General features: G+C 41.6%; 1 protein-coding gene across 5 annotated transcripts in view; it reads left to right on the top strand.

Annotated features, from left to right (window-relative positions):
• Positions 1 to 13,403: 13,403 nt before the first annotated feature.
• Positions 13,404 to 23,721, top strand: part of BBX (BBX high mobility group box domain containing) — a 286,866-nt gene continuing 276,548 nt past the window's right edge. Inside the window, exons 1-3 of one of the 5 annotated variants that reach the window (XM_032630203.1) lie at positions 13,407 to 13,554; positions 13,955 to 14,086; positions 16,803 to 16,874. The gene's annotated coding sequence lies outside the window, so the exon portion shown is untranslated. Of the gene's footprint in view, positions 13,555 to 13,954; positions 14,087 to 14,447; positions 14,678 to 16,802; positions 16,875 to 23,721 lie in introns of those variants that run through there. The other 4 variants (XM_032630207.1, XM_032630202.1, XM_032630206.1 and 1 more) reach the window with 4 other exon arrangements.

Raw genomic sequence — 23,721 nt, 5'->3', positions numbered from 1 at the left:
TGGAAGGGTCAGGGATATACAGGTTGGGGATGTCGTGGGGATATATGCCAGGGATATCTGAGACTTTAAGGACAGAGGAAAGTGGGGAGAGAAAGGCCAGCTTTAACCAGTTCAACCATGGAGAGGTTTGCATAAACCGGCGGAGGGCGGGGGTGTCTCTCTGGATCCTAATCACACATTTATTCACATTTGCTCCATCCCCAGCCCTTCTCTCCAGTAGCAGGGATAAGGTAACAGTTTAGCTATAACCACAACAAGCAGGGAAAGACAATTGTTTCTGAAGACTAGAAGAGAAAATAAATAATCAAGTGATTTTGAATGGTTGTTAAGGCATAAAGAACAAATAGTTTCATGTCCTGTGAGGGTTTTAGGGTGTGCCCCATAAATGTTTCATACAAGCTACCATTTAAATAATAGACACAACCAGATGGAGCTTGGGGAGTAGAGCTGATTTGTGAAGCATCATTACTTATGTGGTCTAGTCATTCTTCAACTTAGGTGTTGATAAAAATAAGCTGGGGGGCTTCCCTGGTGGCGCAGTGGTTGAGAGTCCGCCTGCTGATGCAGGGGATGCCGGTTCGTGCCCTGGTCCGGAAGGATCCCACATGCCGCGGAGCGGCTGGGCCTGTGAGCCATGGCCGCTGAGCCTGCGCGTCTGGAGCCTGTGCTCCGCAATGGGAGAGGCCACAACAGTGAGAGGCCCGCGTAACACCCACCCCCCGCCAAAAAAAAATTAAAATTATTTTAAAAAAATAAGCTGGGTTGGGATATTTATTTAAAATTCAGAGACTTCTTCACACACTAGGGCCAGGAATCTGAATTTGTAACAAGTCACCCGAGTGATTCTGATGAACCACAGTTTGAAAGATGCTATCATAAGACTGCAGAGTACTACGGATGCAATGGTGATTTGGAGCTAAAAATGAGTTCATGTTTGACTACAGGACTACAGACATATCAAGAAAACGAAACAAGGGAATTCCCTGGTGGTCCAGTGGTTAGGACTTGGCACTTTCATGGCCAGGGCCCGGGTTCGATTCCTGGTTGGGGAACTAAGATCCCTCCAGCTGCGAGGAAAGCTAAACAAGTCAAATCAGAAGAGCATAAATACTCTTAAATTCTCCAATGTTACCAAATAACTGTGAATATCACTATATTTTATAAAGAAAGCAGAAGGAAATATTTAATTCATTCCATCCATTGTAATCTCTGTGCCACCATATTAAATTTTAGCAATCTTCCAAGAATGGCCTTCCCAAATCTCTCAAGCATTTTAACTATCAACCTCAGAAGATAAAATTTCTATTTATCTTCCAGGCCTCCATATCACTGGACACAAAACATTACTCTACATGACAAGCTACACTTAAAATAAGAGCTACTATTTATTGAGTGTCAGAGACTGTTTTTATACGCAGCATCTTGTTTAATTCTCACAATAAGCCTGACAGGTAGGGACCATTATAATCTTCATCTTAGAGTTTATGAAACTGAGGACTAAGGCTTAGCAGGTTTAAGATGTTTGTCCAATGGATGGAAACCAAATTTTTGTGGTGAGCATGCTGTAGTGTATACAGAAGTATAAATATAATGTTGTACACATGAAATTTATGTAACGTTATGAACGAACGTCACCTTAAAAAAGAAAAAAGAGGGCTTCCCTGGTGGCGCAGTGGTTGAGAACCTGCCTGCTAATGCAGGGGACACGGGTTTGAGCCCTGGCCTGGGAGGATCCCACATGCCACGGAGCAAATAGGCCCGTGAGCCACAACTACTGAGCCTGCACGTCTGGAGCCTGTGCTCCGCAACAAGAGAGGCCGCGATAGTGAGAGGCCCGTGCACCACAATGAAGAGTGGCCCCCGCTTGCCGCAACTAGAGAAAGCCCTCACACAGAAACGAAGACCCACACAGCAAAAATTAATTAATTAATTAATAAACTCCTACCCCCAACATCTTCTTTAAAAAAAAAAAAAAAGAAAGAAACTTATGCAAAGTCACATGACTAGTAAATAGCAGAGCCAATGTTTGAATTCAGATCTTTCTGACTCCAGAAGCACCAGCTCCTAAAGCTCTAAGCAATTCTGTCTCCACTGGAGTCTTTGTTCACACACACCCTATGGACATGCACAGATAAAGCAAATGTCAATACTAATTGCATAGCTTACCAAAGATACACAACCCCGGCAGAGTAACAGGTCTATTTCATAAAAAATGACATAAGATCAAAATGTAATTATGCCTCTCCAAAATATAAATAAAAGTCGACATCACTATCCAGTGCTTGCCATTCTTGCTAGACATGCTTTAACTATGGAAATGGTAATTCTTGTTGCTAGCAGGTAAACTTTTTTTGTTCAGTGTAGCTTCCACCTGAAACCTCCAATGCGTCATATTTTCTGACATATCTTCTTTTTTTTTTAATTAAAAAAAATTTTATTTTATTTATTTATTTTTGGCTGCATTGGGTCTTTGTTGCTGTGCACGGGCTTTCTCTAGTTGCGGCAAGCAGGCGCTACTCTTTGTTGCGGTGCTTCTCATTTCTGTGGCTTCTCTTGTTGCAGAGCATGGGCTCTAGAGTGCAGGCTCAGTAGTTGTGGCACACAGGCTTAGTTGCTCCTTGGCATGTGGGATCTTCCCCGACCAGGGCTCAAACCTGTGTCCCCTGCATTGGCAGGTGGATTCTTAACCACTGAGCCACCAGGGAAGCCCTGACATATCTTCTTATAACCACCAATACTTAAAATTTTTTGTTGCTGTTGAATACTCCTAATACATTTAGCCTCCTACGGAAATTTCTGAAGCAAACAAAATAATCTCTCCCAGCCACTCACTAGTACACACAAAACCTAGAATTCTAAAAGAATACTGACCACAAAAATCATAAAAAGGACATTTCCCAAAATAGTATTTTCTTTTATGTAGAATACAAAGCCAATCTAAGAATCTAAGGATCTCATAATCCAGCCTTTTTCCTTAGCGAAGGAAAACCTCTTTACCCTTTAAAACAGCTGAAGTTTTAGCACCCTCAGATCCTGCATTTGCTCCTTTACTTTTAGGTTCCTTCAGCATTGTAAACTGGTTTGCTCTGCCTCCATCCATGATTACAAGGAACATTTTGTATTATGTTGTGTATTATATCCATCTCTGCTGCTAGGCCATAGGCTCCATTAGCACGGGACCACATCTATTTGGTATCTCTTACAATAACCACAGTAACTGATGCAAAGAAGGCACTTAATAAGTGCTGTTGAATGAATTGATGGACGCATGACCCATGAAACTTAGTGGCTCCTAGAGCTTGGTTCTTTCTTCCAACCTCACCAGTAGAATAGTTTGAACTTTAGTGGATGCCTCTTTCTACTTTACTTCACTTAGGATTGAAAAGCTACTGGTTTTGCAGACAATCACCAAGAATTTGGACCAGCTCCTCTCTACTCATCACTTTGCAATACCTGTCAGATCACTGGCTCTTCCTCTTTTGGAGTGTTAGAGACAACTCCAGTAGGTGAAGGCAGATATAGCCTCCAAACTGGGAAGGGAAGACTGGATACAGTGGTGGGGGATGAAAAAGTGAGAGCTTTCTGCTGCTTGCTTTTCTCTTGTGAACAGAACAAGTAAGAATTGAGAGAAGCAATGGGACTCTACTGAGCAGCTAAGGTATAGCAGGAAGGTACCAATCATCTAAGGTAGGATGGCCAAAGGAGGCCTCGTCTGGCTGCAGCCATTGCAGACTTTGTTATGTCTGGAGCAGTTGGGGACTTAGAGGGCAGAGAGACCCTTATCCCCCTGTCTGATGCTGGGGATCCAGATGTTGCTGAAAAGCCTTTCTTCTTCTAAGTCAGAATTATCTACTTAGGGAAAGGTTTCTTTTATATTTATTTCTTCCCCCTCTTCAGCTCCTACTCAGGTCACATCTAAATGTAAAGTCAGAGCCAAGGGTGGGTGCATTCTGAAATCATCCCAGCATAACTTCTCTTAGAATATACCTTTCTTCCTTCCCTTCCTATTTCTTTCCTTCTTTCCTTTCTTCCCTTCCTCTCTCCTTCTATATCGTGACAAGCAAAATTACTCATTTCATTTTTTCTTCTCTCAAATAGCACTGGCCAAAGGTCAGCACTTTAACAGACTTGTAACAGTCGATCTGATATTTAGAAAGAGGACTTTAGCAATCCAACAGACTAGAAATCTTGGTTTTTGAATGAAGAAGATGGTATTGTAAGAAAAAGTGTCAAATGATGGAAAAGGAAAACATCTCTTTGCAAATAGCTAAATCCTCCTAAGACCTGGAGTCGATTCTTCCACTGTAAAGAGACTTCAGTCTGATTTCAGGTAACATTTAATGCTTCCTTTTTAAGCACTGTCACACTGTTCTTTTAAAGCTGTCCTTTCTTGTCAGCCATCCTCAATAGATTTTTTTTGTCAATAACTCCATATGGTGAGGGTGAGCCTAGAAGTGAATTCATATAAAAACCATTATTGGGCTTCCCTGGTGGCGCGGTGGTTGAGAGTCTGCCTGCGGATGCAGGGGACGCGGGTTTGTGCCCCGGTCCGGGAGGATCCCACATGTGGAGCGGCTGGGCCGCTGAGCCTGCGCGTCTGGAGCCTGTGCTCCGCAATGGGAGAGGCCACAACAGTGAGAGGCCCGCATAACGCAAAAAAAAAACAAAAACCAAAAAAAAACCGTTATTTAACACAACGTTTCTCCCTTAGTTTTAGCTCCATTACATCAAAACATCACTGTTTTAGTTAACTTCTCAATTGTATGCCTCTCCTGTCTGTCCCATCCCACTCCAGGTTAAAGGAACCTTTCTCATGAGTTGTACTTCCCACATTGCAAGTGCAGCTTCAGAAAATGTCCCTGGCCTATTGCCTATCTCCGAGCCCTGATAATCTCACTTCGTTTGGGGTTTAAATTATAGCTTTCTGTTGGTTGTTCCTTGCCGTAACTTTACCTGTGTGGTGATTCTAATAAATCCCCCTTTTATTTAGCTAGTTTGAGAAGATCGCTGTAGAATGTAATAGGAAGTAAAACTAAGTTTAAAAAAATTTAAGAGACCACCTAGGCACTCTAAATGTGTTCAGATTTCCGAGCTCTATTGAATAATACCCGAGAGTCTTGAGAAAATATGCAGTTAAGTTTGCACTGTTGAACACCAATGGAAATCCTTTCTGGAATGAGTCAAGGGATATAACAAATAAATAAACAAACATACAAGGAAATAATTTATTTCTAAATATATGTGAATATAAAATCAGGCCATAAACACTCTAGTTATATTTCTTGGGATTAGGGGAAGAAAGGTGGATTCTGCAAATTATACGGTTATAAATGAGATACCGAACCTAGATAATATTCTAGAAAGTGCTATGTAGTGGAATGCCCATTATATCCTCCCATCCCTGTCCTCACTTTAGAGGACAATTTCTGCCTACAAACCCCCAAAGAGCAGCCCTCCATTATAGGGGAGTCCTTGCCCCTCACCTGGTGGCATTGCCAGCGAAGGAGGCCATGTGCTTTTTGTTTCCATACCTGATTGTCCTTACTGCACTTGAGTTCTGTGAAAGACCCCAATATTTGTCCAGTTAAGTTCCCTTTTCTCTTCAGCTTATCTGAGTGGCTTTATGGTCCTTGGAACGAAATGAAATCTGACTAAGATAAGCAAGTGAAGGAAAGATCTGCGTGTACTCAAAAAAAGGACCAAGTAATCGCTAGAAGCCAGCATGGAGTTCCTAAGACTAGCCTAAATCTATTTTTCTTTTGTAACAAAGTTAATAAACTGATAGCTCAGTTGCACTGTGGCCTTTGGATGTGTTACAGATCTCTTGTTTTTACCTGCCTAGTATCTATTTGCCTTCTTCCCTTAGTAGTACTCCAGTGTTACTTTGGAAAGCTAACAGCCTTTGTATGCAATCCTTTTTTCTATTGCTTTCTTAAATTATTTTCAAAATATATTTGATACATACAAAAGAATAATGTAGCATCTATGTAAGTTATAAAATGAGCACCTGTGAGTCCACCAAGAAGCAAAATGTTAGCAACATATTGCCTCCATTTAAATAATTCTGTACTAACTCATCTCCCTGCTGCCTCCAATAATGCCCCCTTCTCCCCACAGCATGTAACCATGCAATCTTGGTGGGAGGGTCAAGCAAAGTGTCCTCTTCTACTTTGGCCGAAGAGTAAGCATAAAACTTGGATAAGGGCAAGTGGACTCTTCCATTCCACTCTTTTTAGTGGCACAAAGAAGGGAAGGAAAAGAGTTTGAGCAAATTCATCATAATGAAGATATTCTCACCAAAAGTGATCTCAATCCCTGGAGTTGACAATGCCCCTGGGCTTTCTGAGGTCTGGCTCTGCCCCTTTTCTTTTATTTCTGAGAGCCTTCTCATATCATTCCATAATTTCCTCTTTTTGTTTTAATTAACCAGAATTAGTATAACCCACCCATCAAAGAACTCCTCTCTGGTAACATTAGTGAATGAAAATTTCATAAAGCCTTTTGACAAAGCCACATCAGATGTCTTCATGAGCAGGCTACAAAAAATATGGATAGGATGAGAGTGAAATTACAAAATAATGGTCACCTCTGGGGAGAACTGGAGAGGAACTGGACCAGCGAATGGGGCCTCAATTGTATATTCAATGCTTTATTTCTTATAAAGAAATCTGAGGCAATATAATAATATGTTAAATTATAATAAAGCTCCTACATGATTGCTATTTTATATTATTCTTTATAAATTTCTTTAGGTTTAAATTTTTTTTTTTTTCTTTATGGGCCTCAAGGGATCTCAGTTCCCCAGCCAGGGATTGAACCCCGGGCCATGGCAGTGAAAGTGCCAAATCCTAACCACTAGACCACCAGGGAATTTCCAGCTCTAAATTTTTAAAATTTAGGTGAAATTAGGTGGCTCTATCACAGGTTCAATAACTGTGGTCATGGGAGTGCTGATTAATGATCAATGTCTACCTGTTGGGGGTAGGTGCTCTAGGTTCTGCCTTAGACAATGCTTTTAAAAATGACTTGGAAAAATGTAAAGAAGGCATCGAATTTGTGAATGAACCAAGGATAGTGAGATCAATAGCAAATATGCTGAATGAACTAATCAGCATACAAAAAGATGCTGGCAAAATGGAATTCTGGGCTGAGTTTCATCAGCTAAAGGAAAAAGAAAACTCTACCATTTATTGAATACTTATTATATGAAAGCACTGTTTTAATTATTTTATATACATTATTTTTATCAAATTCTTTCAATAACCTTATGAGTTACATATTACCCTCCCCTTTACACATGAAGAACAGAAGCAAAGACAGGTTGTAAAATTTGTCCACACAAATTAGTAACAAATTTGTCCACACAAATTAGTAACTGCTGCATCCAAGCTCTGAACTCATGTTGTTTTAACTCCAAAGCCTTGAATCTTAACCACTATACAACCACAGGGTTATAAAAGCTTATGCCTCAGTTTCCCCCAAATACATCGTATAATAGAATGGAGGAGACATGGCTTAACAGTCCACATTTCAAACAAAAAGTTTTTTTGGAGAATAAGCACAATAACGGTCAGCAGAGTGATGTGACTGCCAAAAAAGCGAGTTCCATCTTAGATTGCAGTAATAGAAATTTTGTATCAGAGAGAAGGGAGTCATGGTCATGCTGTACTGCAAACTGCCTCCGCCCCCACCTGCTCTAGATATCCCATGTGAAGGACAATAGGCAGGGTTTGAGAGAAGACCAAGAATCAGGAATAGGAAGAATGATTTAAGGAACCGGGACTGTTCACCTGGAAAAGGTACAGCTCAAAGCAGGAGGCCGTCATGAGAGCTGTCTTCACATAATTCAAGTGGCACATGGAAAAGGGATTAGATTGTTCTATGTGGTAACCAGGGAATAGAAAAAGGAGCACTGAATAACACTTAGGAGGAGAGAAGGTATATTTTAGGAGGAGAGAAGGTATGTTAAAGATTTGGAAGAACTCTGTAGTGGTCAAAACCATCAGAAGATGAAATAGATTGTCTTGGGAAGAAAGGAGTTCCCAAGAGCTGGATGTGTCACAGTATACCTTCCCTGTTCGGGATGTTGTTGAAGCTTCTAATGAGATGGTGGCTAGAAGGGCTGTCTAATGCTAATGCTAGTGCTAACTGACTTTATTATTAAAACCATTAGTGTAAAATCATCATCCACTTAGAGAACTATTTTTATGGTATGATCCTTAAGTGACGCCTTGGCAACTCCCCCTTCCCCTGCCTACTACCTAAGGCAGAAAGCTTGCAGAACTAGATGTCTAGAACCTTACTACTACCCCAGCACTGCTACTGGCTGTATAATATTGAGAGAATCATTTAACATTTCCCTGCTTCAATTTTTTTTAAATAAATTTATTTATTTTATTTATTTATTATTTTTGGCTGCGTTGGGTCTTCGTTACTGCGCACGGGCTTTCTCTAGTTGCGGCGAGCGGGCGCTACTCTTCCGTGCGGTGCACAGGCTTCTCGTTGTGTTGGCTTCTCTTGTTGCGGAGCACAGGCCCTAGGCGCGCGGGCTTCAGTAGTTGCAGCACGCGGGCTCAGCAGTTGGGCTCGAGGGCTCTAGAGCACAGGCTTAGTACTTGTGGTGCACGGGCTTAGTTGCTCCACGGCATGTGGGATCTTCCCGGACCAGGGATCGAACCCTTGTCCCCTGCATTGGCAGGTGGATTCTTAACCACTGCGCCACCAGGGAAATCGCCCTGCTTCAGTTTTTCATCTTTAAAAAGAAGTTCCCTCTATCTGTCTCACCTACCTCATGTGGATTTTAGTGAATATGACAGGCTATCTCAAATGTAAAGGTGCTTTAGAAAATTTAAACAATATGTGGGTATAACCTATGATGACTATAATGTAAGTTCTGTTCGCCATATACCTGGGACGCCCAACGTTCTCTGGCACCTGTCTCATCCCTAGATTCTCTCTGATTCTTTTTAAAATTTATAGTCTTTTTATTTGTTTGTTTTTGCTTGTTTTGTTCATTTGTTTTACAAATCTTTGTTGAGTTACTGTTATGTGTTAGGCAATGTACAGGCTATTGTGCTAGCAACTGCTGGAAAACAAAACGACGGATGAAACATCATCATTTTCTTCAAGGTGTTTGCCATCAAATAGAGATCTCTATCAACATACAAATAATGTAATACAAGGTAAGGCATTTGAATGCCTTAAGAGTAATATAGATAAAATGCTACAGAAGATCACAGGAGAGAGGGAATTCCAAGATGATTTGGCTAGCACTGCTCTAGGAAAGCAGGGTGTTTTCCTCTTTCTTTCTACCCCCAACTCTGTTGGGATCCAGTAGAAGCTGGTTCTCTTCAAGATTATGAATTTTTGCATTGGTGCTGAGAAGTGGTCCAGCTGTCCAAGTTCTAATTTCTAGTCCCTTTGCGTTGGCCTTGGGGAAAGAGGTGTGATTTTCTCTATTTTTCTCTTATATGAGAAAAGAAAGTGAAGCTCAGCAAGGTCAAGTACAAGTCAAAAATTGTTATGTAAGGCAGACCCTCCTCTCTGCAACTATCTAGAGTTTCAATGCACAAAGCAAGGCTTGTTTCAAGAAATGATTTATTACAAGTTTGCCTTTTCAGGTGCTTAATAATGGCCACCCAATAGGATGTTTGCTTTATGCTGGGATCAGGCTGACATCCCTTTTATGTGCAGAGATGCTGGAGTTAGTAGAATGCAGGCTAAAAGGAAATTGCAAACACTGGGCAAGTAAGTTGCAACAAGTTCTATAAGCTCCATTTGATGTGAAGGTTAAGTCTTAGAAGACATCCTGCAAAGCAGTTGTATTGGCTTGTATGTGTGAAAGGTAAAAATAATATGTTTTGAATGTTCAGTATGTTCCAGGTTTAAGCATTTTATATGGATTGTTTCATTTTTGGTTTCTCTTGTTATCCTACAAACTAGGAAACTGAGTCTTGGCGCGATCAAGGAATTTGTCCAAGGTTACACAGTTAGGAAGTGGTGAAATCAGGATTTGAAATAGGACTGAATAAAGAAATAATGTAAAATAAGGAGGTAAAAAGTTGTTTATAGATATATACACATGTACACATAAACACTTGTATGTGCACATTTACACATATATTTAAATTTATTCTTCCCTTAATTATTTTGAAATTATTTTATTCAAAATGAAATTAAGAAAATGGACAGTGAAGGCCATGAAAAAGAGGAATATGCTAACCATGAGTTCAACCTGTGATTGACCAACAAATGTGAAAACAAGAAAGGAAAAACCCTTTCTTGGAGACCCTTTTGAATGCCATTTTACTCAGGAAACCAACAGTTATTTTTCTTTTCATAACCCTACATTATAAAAATTAAATAAACTCCCTGAAAGCTATGATTTTTCATATTTTTAATTTTGGGGCACTACTGGCATTTAAAATTTCTTGATATTTATTTTTAAATAAGATAATTAAAATTCTAAAAAATATTTCCTAAGTGATAAATGGTAAAGTGCTACATTACATTTAGTTCTAAGCCTCTTCTCCTTACTTCCTGGCAAGGCTTTACCTATCACACAAGAGACTGGAATTGTATTCCATCACTTCTAGGAGCAGGCAATTTTCCTTTTCCAAAATTCTGGTATGCACAGTGCCTACCTAGCACATAGATCCTTCTCAATAAATGGTCTGCAAAAGAGTACTGAATGATGGCTTATACTGCCACATAATGCCCAAAACACCACCAATATATAATTTGTGTTAAAAAAATGTGCCGTTATCCGAATCTAAAGGCTCTGTGGACCCACCAGTTTTCCAGTAGCAGTAATGACTTGCAACTAATCATTTCTATGCACTTCTTCATGCTCCCTTGCATCAGTCCTGGTCAGTTAGTACCTTGTACTGTCAGAGGTATCCGAACTTGAATACAAAAACCCTGGGGCACGTGATAAGACTATATCATAGGAGCGTGGGGAGAAAATATTAAAACTCTTATTTAACTTCTATTTTATTATATTTTTGGCTGCACCGCGTGGCTTGCTGATCTTAGTTCCCCAACCAGGGATCAAACGTGGCCCGGTGAGCCCTAACCACTAGACCGCTGGGGAATTCCCTTAACTTTTATTTTTATTTCACGCTTTTTCATTTAGTTTCTGTGACTGCACGCTTTGTAATAATAAATAATATATCCATGTAGTGGTACATTTAAAAAACATATACAGAAATATACAGCTATTGAGGATACTCACTCAAACGTTTTACTGATAGCAATGGGTGATCTAAAAGTTTGAAAATGTAACTCTAAATAATCCTGCTAAGCTAAGTATACTTCAACCAAAAAAAAAAAAAAATCTTTGAGACCATAAAGAAATAAAGAATGTTTTCCTATGGCTGGGGTTGGGGGTAGGGGGTGGGGAATGGGCAGGTCTTTCATATTTTTCATAACATGAATATACTAGCAAATAATTCACAGCACTTCACTCAGCAATTAAATATAGCAACTTGTGCCGATTTTTTTTTTTTTTTCTTCTTCAAAAAAGAGAACAGTGAAATCCTGAGAAAGTTTTTCTGGCTTTTCCTCTATCTGCCTCTTGTCCCTGAAGTTTGCCATTTGGAAGGAAGGACTGTCAAGTTATTTAAAACCTATGTTGGGTATTAAAGAGTCCTGGGTTTAAGTTCCTTCTTCACTGGTATTCTGTGTAATCTTGAGCAGTCCCATTTCTCTGATGGATAAAATAGAGATAACAATACTTAGCACCAATCTCAAAGCAGTGTGTAATGTGGATAAAGAACACTTTGTTCCTTCTGTCAACTAAATGCAGAGCATCATTAATATAATCTTTAATATTATCAGTTTAAAATGCTGTGGTTTTATATACTTTTCCCTTTTAAAATTTATTTTCCTTTAAAAAATAAACAAAACATCACATTTCTAAATACCACTGTTTGTTGTCTAAACTTCATAAACTTAAATTTTCTCTGTATCTGTTTCTGGTTCCCAGTCTTTCACACACACGCACATACACACTCATTCGATAACTTTATGGATGTGAGAGAAAAATCTCAAGATAACATCAAGGAAATAAAGCGGGATTTGAAATAAGTTCTCTTATCCAGCTTCCCTTTAAGTTTTAAAGCTACGCATCTAGGCCATAAAATCATGATGTTTACTTAATCTTCAAAATGTTTGTGTTTAAGAATAATTCACAGACTCTTAAATCAGAAAGAACCATAAGAAAACATCTAGGGCCTATGATAATGCCTGGTACACAGTAGATGCTGAATAAACATTTAGTGAAGTAAAACTGGGAGAAGCTTCTTATTTTAACCTTAAAACAAAAACTGAAAACAAAACCCCAAACCAAATCTGGGCATTAAAGAGGCTGAAGTAGTTGCTCAAGATTGTTTAGCAAGTTTAAGAGTTGGGTCTAGAATTTATTCCTTTTAGTTTCCAGCTATGTTTTTTTCCCAGCAACCTGTTGACTTGTTTATATAGGACTGTCAAATATAATCTGTCAAAGACGCATCACAGAAAAAAAATTAGAAAGAAGAGCCCTTGGGTTCTCCATCTCCCAAAGTCAACCAACATGTGATGTTCACATATGATGGGAAATATGGAAAGTAAATATATATATAAAATGCAAAATATATATCTTGCATATATTGATTCAAAAGGCCTATTTTTAAGGAAAAGGGGCAATAGCCAATCTTCCATGACTTATTCTACTTTACAGCACTGTTTGTATGCCAACACAGGTGATCTGCAGTCCTCTGACCAGCTAAAAGTAGAGTGGCTATTTCAGCAAAATGTTTATCTTTGTTTCTGTGTATTGTTGTGTTGATTTTTCTCAATTTACCTACGAATGAAGCACTAACAACCTCAGTGCTTACAGTCCTAATAAACTTATCTTGCACTGTTTTGGCCTATGTGATAGTTAACCCATTGACAAAAGAAATCCAAGCTGATAAAAGCTTTCCTGGCCACTTGTTAGCCAGGTCAGGCTGTAAAATCATAACACAATGCACGCCTCTTCCATGGGGCACCACAAGGCAACGATTAAAAAAAAAAAAAGAAAAAAAAAACCCCTCACTTCCATATCCAGTGGAGTTGTAGTTTATTACTATAACCCTCCCAAGTCAAAAGGACACCAGTTTCAAGCCTTGCAACTTGGTGCAGACAGGGTTTTTCGCTCGCAACCCACTCTGCTGGGCCTCTCTACCTGTCCTCTCCTACTGTCTACAGGTCCCGAACATTAGAAAATAGAAAATGTGATGATCTTTGTGTGTCTCTGTAAAATGTGTGTATGTGTGCGTGTGTTTGGGTGTAACGGGCCTTCTGTTTGGCCGCGCGGCCTGTCCATCACGGAGCGGGCCAATGGCAGGCTGCCTTATATAAAATGAGTGTTTTCAGTCTCTCCTGGCTGCATGTACTGTATGTGGAGCAGTGTACAGTGAAGCGGAGGCAGAGCGGCTCCGCGAGCTCCTCTCTCTCCACTTTCCCATAGAGAACCCCTGACTGGCCGCTGAGGGCGAGCCACACACACGCCCTCGCGCCCGGCGAGCCCGCGAGGTAAGCGCCCCCCCATCCCCAGCCCTTCCCGGGCGCTCTCCCCGCACTTTCTGTTTTCCTACTCACTTGAGAGCCGCCGGGCTGCAGCCCCAAGGACTCCGCGGCAGGAGCAGCGGCGGCGGCGGCTGTGGCGGCAGCCGGTAGGCTGGACTTGAGGAAGACGGAGGGAACCCCGCGCGTCCGGAGCCGCCGCCAGCCGGCCCGCTCCCCGGGCACTTTACCCCTCCGCCAAAACTTTGGGTCGTGAGAGGTCGGGGGCGAGGGTCGCCGCGGCCGCGCCGGCGGCGAGCGGGGGGCGCGAAGGCAGTGCCCTGCGGGCGGGAGGCTGGGGGCCGGGCTGGGGAGTAGTAGGCCAGCCGGTGCCAGGCTGCGTTTGCAACCAGCACCTCTCGGCACACAGGCAGCGCCGCCCGAGAGGGGCACGGGAGCCGCGGCGCGGGCAGGAGCAGCCTGAGGAAAACAACAACAGAGCCCTCACGCCGGCGGGCGCCTCTTGGCCGCCTGGGGAGCCCCAAACTTCATCTCGGCGAAAGTACGTGGAGCCCAGCCTGGGCTCGGCTGCCGGGGAGGTGGGGCCTGGGGAGTCGGGGCAGGGGAGGAAGGTACAAGGAGCCAGCCCTCAGTGGATTTATCGAACGTTTCGTCTGCGTCGGTGACCGGGAACAGCAGCCCAGTTGCTCGTTCATCTGGAGAGTTGGGATTTGGGTGTTCCGGCCCCGGAGATTGGTGCCCTCTCACCCCCCCACCCCTAACCAAATGCGCGGCGAGTAGAGAAAGTGCTGTTTTAGTGCCAGAGTGGCTAGGAGGAAGAATAGGGGGAGAGGGGGAAGAGGGCGAGGGAGAAGGGGAGAGAGAAGAGGGAGGGAAAGCCGGCGGGGGCGGGGGGTGAGGGCAAGAGAGAGAGCGAGAGAAAACCGGAGAGGACGAGAGGGAGAGCGAACGAGAGAACGGGAGGGAAGAGAGGAGGGGGAAGAGGAGGAGGGAGGCTGTGTCAGGATTTTGCTTGAATGTGGGATTATGTTGTGTCAATAAGTTTAAGGTGGAGAGAGCGAAGCTGGCGGGGGGGGGGCGGTGGTGGAGGGGAGGAGGAAGGCCTTGGCTGTTTAAAGTCTTATTTCTGAAGGTAAGTGATGGCATTGCATGGTCGCGATGACAGAAAACTTGCAGATCCTTTATCCGGGGATGGGGTCGATGCCTCTAGAAAGAGCTCCCCAGCCCTCTTAAGCCACACTCGTGTTACCCTGTTATTTGCTGCGATCCGGGTCGCTAGTAAATTACAGAAATCAGACTCGAGGTTTCTTTTCCTCCTCCACCTCGTCTCGCTCGCTCACCCTCAGCAATTTATTATTATTATTTTTTTTATTTTTTGGTATTGTATGAAACTTAACGTAACTGAGACCAAACCCGAGTCCTGTAATTTACAAGGACCCTGAATCCAGGAATCTGGAACACGTTTATGTGTGAAATAATCCGCGATCATTTCAGCTAAATGAGGAAGGTAAAACGAAACGATGCAAAAAGCTAAGACACAACATGTACGACAGGGGTGGGGGGGAGAGGGAGAGACGGAGAGAGAAGCTATTTTTTGCTTTCCTTTCGGTAGAAAGGAAAATAAAGCGTGCATTCCCCTTCCCTCCTGGTGTGTAGGGTCCAGTCAATATTTTAACTGTTTGAGGACAAATTAGTCCAGGTGGATCTCGCCGAAAAGTTTCGCGAGGTGGGGTGGAGGTGGGGGGGTACGAAGGGGAAGGTGGGTGGAGGTGATGGGGGATGGGGACGGAGCGAGCTCTGCCTCTGCTGATGGTCATTGGCCTGGGGCTTTGAAACCATTGCCTGTCCTGCTAATGACACGTCCAGTTCTCCTCTCCCGGCCGCGGACGCCGGGCTGCCGGGGACCGGGGTACTTTCCCCGCGCGGGGAGGGGCGTTCTTCGCCATCTCCTGGGGTTGCCCACTCGCGACGTGGGGCCCCCACGCGCGCCTCTTCTGCGCGCCGCCGCCACCTCGGCTCGCGCGACTTTTGTAGCTAGCCCGCGGCGAGGGGGCGCAGGGGGTCCCCGGCGCGGACGTCTCCGCGCGGCCACCCCTCTCCCGGCCCCACGCGCGCCGCGCGGTCCAAGCCCGGAATGGCAGCGCCGGGCGGAGCGGCTGTGCCCCCCCGGGGGGCAGCGGAGGCAGCGGCGGTGGCGGCGGGATCTTCGCCGGGGCCCGCGGGAGGAGGAGGAGAGGGAGGAGAGGGAGGGAGGAGGAGGAGGAGGAGGAGGAGGGGAAGGAGGAGGAAGAGGAGGAGAGGGAGGAGGTGTTTTCTGTCCAGACCGCCGCCAGTTCGAGCGGGCACGGGGACGGGGACACCCCACTCGTTGCTCCTCCGTTATGGAACGGTGTTTAGCAGACTTTTACGCCCGGAGTGTGGGCTTTGCACTTCATTTTTTTTTCTCCCCCCTCTTCCCCAAAGCAAGATGGACTCTATTCCCTTTCTCTTTCTCCCTCTGCCTCTGTCTTGTCAGCCTTAAAGATCGACATTTTGTACTAAGATGCAAACTTGATGGTGACCAGCAACAAAGCCGGGGTGGGATCCCTCGCTCCCTTCCTCCCTCTCCGTTTTCCAGCTCCCCCCACCCCGACCTCGAAGACCTGGTGGCCCTGCACTTGACGCCGGGGGCTCTGGTGAATGTGTTTCCCCTCTCGGTTCCGATCTCCAATCTCGGGATTGTGACCAGGGCCGGGCGTTGGGGCGACATTTGTGGCCGCCCAGGTCTGCAGGGCTGAGGGCTGCGCTACCTGGATCTGCTGGATTTGCTGCCGTCGCCCTGCTACCTCCTGCCGGCTCCTGGGCACGGGGAGGCTCGGACTGCCTATCGATTGCCATGATTTGGTTCCTGGTGCATTTGTCCTGGGGGCGGCGATCACTTGTGCAAGTTGATGAATGATCACGATGTGGGTTTTGGGTTTGCAGGATGGATCAGCTGCCTTGTACATACCGGGAGTGGGGGGCAAGTGTGCTGGAGACACCCTAGAATGCCAGCTGGGCTACCCTCCGCTCAGCCTCTGCCCTTTGAGTACAGGGAGCTTCTTTGCCTTTATTGCCCCACAGTTCGAGCGTAGAGGTGGGGATGGTGAGAAGGAGGGGTTGGTGGGGAGCTGGACTCCTGGGTTTCGGGGTCCTTCCTTCACAGATGTTGCAGGAGTTGGGACTCAGTTGTAAAGCTCTACCACACTGATGATGTACCTTTATTTGATACTTTATAGGTCACTATCATATGACAAAGGCTTTGCTGCAGTTCATCTTCCTCCCTGTGTACTTTCCATTTGCCTTCCTGGGTAAGTATGCAATAAGTATGCAAACTCTTCATACAGGGAAGCTGGATGGTATTAGTAATGACATAAGGGTTCTTACTGTACACATAAGAAGATGCCTTATTTGATTTGCAGCATCCCAGAAACTTGAGTTTCCCATAGCAGAAGTCAATTTATGATTTCTAGTATTTACAATTCAGCTATGGTTATTATTATTTTAAGATAGTTGAAATGTGCTTTTCGCATTTTCCTGCAAGTAAGTGTCATTTGAAAACTTACCTTTTTTAATTGATAATAAAATTTTACGTAGAGTTGAAGGCCTAGGAAATTTAATGCTAGATAATATTATAGAAAGATTGTAGCTTGTGAGTAGAGAGAATTATTAAAAACCCAAGGAATCATTGCTCAGAAGACCTCTCTAAATTACAGTGACTGACATTTGCTTACTCTTTCCTGGGTTCTCTTTTCTTAGGGAACTTGTGCTGTTTGTGACAGTTACCTTTTTAGTGGGGGGAGGGTGGACTGGGCAATATAGTAAATCTAGCATTTAGTGTACCAGCTTGATTCAAAAGGCAAATAACTGTCCTAATTGATAGTAATTTTTGTCAAAATTTATACATTTGGAGAAATTGAGTGCATTTTAACAGTCTGTATATATAATAAATAGCAACTTTGAAATCTGACACTAAGTGCCTTTTTCAGATATATGCCTCCCAAATGGAAAAGTTGGTGAAATAACATGTGGGACAGTAAGTGCCTTAAAAGTGTGGTTGTGAGAAGTAACCCTCTGGGTGAAAACTGAGGGTTTAACATTTGAAAGCCGCATGGTGAGCCCAAACTTACAGAAAACCAATGTGTAATTTTGCCCCTCCATTGTCAGAAACACCTCAGGTACTCTTAAGTTGCTGATATGTTAAGAAAACTGGTTGTACGAAATTGTGTAAATCAGCTTTAGTGCTTTGTAATATTACCATAATGAAGACAGACTGTATTTTGTGAATGAAAATGGACTTGAATTCAGTTTTCCATAAAAGAAAAAGAAAAGGGACCTTATTTTGTTTCCTGGCTTGCTGGCATATTGTGTATGTTACTAAAAGATTGTCTTAGTATTGAGAGGAATTGAGTTTTGAAGACCAGGCCTTTCTGGTAGTTTCTGTATGGTAGCAAAATGTACTTTGACATTGTTGAGAACATTAGATGATATATAATAGAAGTTCTGTGTCCAGCATTTTTTAATGGAATGTAAAATATCGTGTTATTTCAGATAGAAGAGCCTCCTAATATGTCACATGCATAACAGGCCAATTGGAGTGGTCAGAATGAGATGGGTCTGTAAGATGAATTTAATACACACCAAAATATGTGGATTTCAGCGTCTTTTTTTTTTTTTAAAAGCTTCTTTGCAAGAGAAGTTTTTCATTTTTGAACATATGGCAAGAGTATTCAAAATGCATTCCTGATTACTGAAGAACAGCACATTTATACATGTGAGGCACGTTATTTTGTTCACTGGAGCAAACTTTTAATGCTAGTTCTTTTGCCGTCGAAATATATTAATGGGAATAGGTAATTTCCAGAATAAAAGCGATCTGATGAGCTCTTGCATTTCTTTGAGATATCAAATAACTGCTTCATTAAAACAATGTTTTCAAGAAAAGTCTTGGTCTTTGAAATCAGAGTAGTTTTTATAGTATAAAATTTGTAGTGATTTTAAAAGTCACGCTGACAATGAATTACAGGTTATTTGCATCTAAAATGTATTTATTGGATTTGAGGCTTAATTTTCAAAATAAGATTTTAGATAAAGGTTTTGCTTCTACATTGCCAGGAGTTTTCAAACTTCTCATTTTATTATTCTGCATATCTCTATTAAGTTCTGAAGCTGAAGTCTTAATTTGCATTTCACATTTAAAGCTAGCCATTGAAAAGGGGGTTCATCTATGTTGTTTCTTAGTGGTACGTCTTTGGAGGTACTGTGGCGGTTTTAGGTAGAATCTTCCCCTAGGGACTAAGATACTAACAAATTTTAAAATTTTGACACCTTTCTTTTTTTTATATCCACCTTGATCTTTATATCCAAATTTTTTAAAAAAAGTTCTGGGTTTAGGAGTTTGTGAGGTAGCTCTGCTTTTAATGTATATATAGCTCTGCTATGCAACTTGAAAAGTGTATACTATCTTTGACCTTACAGACCTGATCTTTATACTTCATCCATTGGAACAGATTTGTTTAGACATTGAATTTATAACATAGCTTTGAGTGAAAGCTAGGATGAACATATAATTATAGTTTGCTTGTGCTGTAAGTAACTATGTAATTGATAATGTTTTTTGTATATAGTTAAAGAAGGAACAACAGCCTTAAAATGTGGCACAACTCATGAAAATCTAATTCATCAGCTAAAGTATTTATACAGCCATATTTTTCAGTAAAATTACAAACATAATTTTTAATTATTAATCATCAACCAGTATACTTAATGTTTACGTTTTCCTACATTTCATAAAGAGCATGGGTAAAGCAAGGGCCATAGTTTTAATGGGATCTTACCATGAATATCAATTACTTTAATATTAGAAATCTTTAATAGAAGTAATAAAGACTTCACAGTTCCACCCTATTAAAAGAACTTTTTGAAAATAGCCTCATTATAGATGTGCCTGTTTTTGCTGTACTAACAGAAATCCCTGAAATTATTAGTCTCTTGCAAGAGTGCAGAAATGTTTAAGATTGTGTTTTTAAATGTTCTGAATTACTAAATATAGGCAGTTGATTTTGGCATATTGCATCACCACCAGTGTGGCATACCTATATTTTAAAATTTAAACTTAAGCAAGTATTTATCTTAAGAAGAAGACACTTTTCTTGAACTCGTAGTTTGAAATCCACCTTGTTTTTCAACATTTCACCACCAAGGGCACCTTTTAAAATAGGTCTGAGTGGTATCTCTCCTGTATTTTTAGTCAGCTTCCTTTCTCACTATGAAATGAAAACAAACCCAAATTATAAAAACATTGTAATTTCACTGCCTCACTTTTTAAAAAATTAATTATTTTATTTATTTTTGGCTGTGGTGGGTCTTCGCATGCGGGCTTTCTCTAGTTGCGGCGAGTGGGGGCTGCTCTTTGTTGCGATGCACGGGCTTCTCATTGCCATGTCTTCTCTTGTTGCAGAGCGGGGGCTGTAGGTGTGTGGGCTTCATTAGTTGTGGCTCTCAAGCTCTAGAGCACAGGCTCAGTAGTTGTGGCTCTCGAGCTCTAGAGCACAGGCTCAAGTAGTTGTGGCGTGCGGGCTTAGTTGCTCTGCAGCATGTGGGATCTTCCCCGACCAGGGCTCGAACCCATGTCCCCTGCATTGGCAGGCGGATTCTTAACCACTGCACCACCAGGGAAGTCCCACTGCTTCATTTTTATCATGTGCCCCAAGTAAATTGGATGCAGGAGGTCCTCAGCTACCCTTTGAGAAACACTGCTCCAAAGGTGGTAAGGACTAAGGCTAATGACTGAATGGACATTCTTCCAGCTTGAAGATTCTGTGACTGTAATTCCATCAGTGGGTTTGTACTACCTCAGGGGCAGTCATCACATACTGTGTCGAATTGTAGAGATTTCTGTATTTTAAGTCATACCTGAGGAAAGCACTTTTTGAGTTCAGCTTCACTCAACATTCATATGTGTTCATATTATCCCTTAGAAGGCAATTATAGTTTCTTAAAATGCCAGGACATCATTTTATAACTGTAAAGATATACCCAGAAAATCCTCGTGTCTTAATGGGGATTGTTTTCTTTCCTTTTTTTTTCTTTCAAAGAAAAAGATAAAGTGAAAATTGAAATAAGTACCAGTTACACAACGGAAATTCAAAAGAAGACAAGCCAGTAAAGAATTCTATCTAATAGTATATATAAATAGAAAATGAAAGACTAAGGGAATGAAAGACTTAAAGGATTAAATATAGACCATGAAGCACTGACACACCTTCCAAACTATAAACTTAGTAAGTTAATATATGTGAGTCAGATCCAGGATCTAGATAGTAAAATAACTTCAGATAGTGAGGAGGTTGTGTAAAATACAAAGTAAAAATGATTAAGAATGAATTGGATTTTATGAAATCTTAGAAAAGTGAAAAATATTGTAAAATATTGATTAAATAATTAAACCAATAGTTAAATATAGCCCTTGGGTGAAAAGATCAGGGAATAAAACAGAAAATCCTGGATTGGAATAGCTGAGATCCTGAAAAGGACATAGAAGTTTGGATATTTTGTAAAGGGAATAATTTTAAAAAAGGTTGATAACTTATTTCAAAGGACAAATAAGAATGAGAATAAAAGTTGTTTAAAGCAGCTGTATTTCTCAAATGTTTTTGAGATCTATGGTAAGAACTACCTTTTATATTCCAATCCACATAAAAAAACCTGGAACGAAAGTTTCCTGAAACAGTACTAAGAGCAGTGCTCTAATGTTTTCTGTTCCTATCTAATCTTTATAAATCTAATCTGTTCCAAACAATTTTATTAAAAATAATACAGGGTGTCATTCACTAAATTTGTTTTATGACTTACAATTTAAAAAACACCAGTTTTGCTTGCAAAATATGGAATTTCCCAGGCCCCATCCTCATATTCTGATTCAGTGTGTCTGGGATAGGGCCCAGGAATATGCATTTTAACAGTACTGCAGTGATAGTGAAGCAGGTGTGAGTCCTCTGACATATTTTGAGGAACTCTGGTATTAGGGACTGATGGCTAAAGATTGAAAAAGATTGAATGGAGTCACATACTTGAATGTGGGCTTAGAGTTCATTTACTGCTGAGGTCCCTTCCAGAGCCTCAAGATTCTATGGCTGTATTTCAGTCAGCATGTTTACAATACTCAGAGGGCCCTCATCGCACTCTGTAGATGTCCCATAGTAGCAGGTATAGTACAGAGAGCAGAGGCTTTGCAGCCAAAGAGCCCTGGGTTTCACTCTTGCTGCCTCTCTAGCTTATAAGCTGAGGGACTTTGGGCATGTCACTTCAGAATGAACTTCCATTATCATATGTGCAAAAGGGCATCTTAATATTTACCATGCAGCAGAATGAGAATTACATAAGACAATAATGTCTGTAATGACCCTTATCCACAGTCAGTGCTCAATAATATATGATTTATAGTTATTCAGTACATCTCATCTCACCCCAACTCCCACTAAGTTTGAAATTTCACAAGGCTGTGCCTTTTTGTTTCCTCCAAAGTAATTTTCAACTCTGATATCATGAAACACTGGTGCATTTTTAACTGGATGTGAGGTGCTGGACAAACAAATTGTTACTGAAGGAAATAATAAGAATAACCAGAAGGAAAAAAAGAAAAAAACAACTGAGGCATGCCACATTTAAGTACAGTGCTCCTTCAAGTTGGGGCAATGATTCTCCCACCTCTTTAAAAAGACATAGCACAGGACAGTACACAGTTCAGAGTGGTTAGTTGACAGCACTGGACATTCCCTCTGGTGACTTTGATACATCTTGGAATGTCTTAGAGCATCAATTCTCTTTTCTACCAAGACACATGCGACTAATGTTTATGCATGGGACACTATGATTTCCCTGTTTATAGACACAGGTAAATGATGCAGTTTTTTTTTTTTTAAGATTTATTATTTATTTATTTATTTAATTTTATTTTTGGCTGCCTCGGGTCTTAGTTGTGGTAGTTGGGATCTTCGCTGAGGCATGAGGGATCTTTTGTTGAGGTGCGCGGGCTTCTCTCTAGTTGTGGCTTGCAGGTTTTCTCTTCTCTAGTTGTGGCTTGCAGGCTCCAGGGCGTGTGGGCTCTGTAATTTGCGGCATGCAGGCTCCCTAGTTGAGGCGCGCTAGTTCAGTAGTTGCGGCACTTGGGCTTAATTGCTCTGCGTCATGTGGGATCTTAGTTCCCTGACCAGGGATTGAACCTGCATCCCCTGCCTTGGAAGGCGCATTCTTTACCACTGGACCACCAGGGAAGTCCCATGCAGTCGGTTTTATAGGTAGTTCACAGTGTGATAAAGCCACTTCTTTCCCTATCAAGAAAGTATATCAATACAAGCAAGAGTGATGTTATTATGATGAAAACCTTAAATACACCCATATATACACATGTAAAATCCTTTATAAACTGTGGTACCTTAACTTTTCATAACTAAATACTTGGGGGCACTCCTCACAACCAATTAAAACTTACCTTTGTGTCAAGGCATGAAGATTGAGAAGCATTATATCCGAAGTGCATAACAAATTACATCGTGCAAAATGGCACTTAAATAAAAAAGTGGGACATACTAAGGAGAAGATGAATGTGAAATACTCCAAATCCCTGAAATCTTGAACAATGTGAAAATCAAAAGCCAGGGGAAATGCAACCTGTGGTTAAGCGCAAAGGAAGTGCAAAAGACTGCAGGTACCAGGGTTCTCAAACTTGAATACTCACTGCTTCTAACATAGACATTTTTAAGTAGTCTCAATGTTCATTCACTTTATTTGAATAAATTAAAAAACTTTGTTTTTTATAACTTTCTTTAAAAAATTAATTAAGTAGTTAATTAATTTTTTTGGCCACACTATGCGGTTTGCAGGATCTTAGTTCCTCAGCCAGGGATTGAACCCAGGCCCTTGGCAATGAGAGTGTGGAGTCCTAACCACTGGACCACCAGGGAATTCCCTGTATTTACTAACTTGGAAGGATAGATTTGCCAGGAACATCTTCCTACTTGGCTAAATTTTAATTTGCCATACTCTTTCATCTCTAATAAATAAATAAACAGTCTTTTATCTTGATCTGTAGTGGTATTGGATATACATTCACAATCCTCTATCTAAAAAAATCTCTGAAAAACTAAAAAGTTTTTG

The sequence above is a fragment of the Phocoena sinus genome, chromosome 4 (assembly GCF_008692025.1).
Source record: "Phocoena sinus isolate mPhoSin1 chromosome 4, mPhoSin1.pri, whole genome shotgun sequence".
In the NCBI taxonomy this organism is placed as follows: Eukaryota; Metazoa; Chordata; class Mammalia; order Artiodactyla; family Phocoenidae; genus Phocoena; species Phocoena sinus.
Note: the sequence above shows the minus strand (reverse complement) of the source record. Positions and strands in the feature narration are given on the sequence as shown.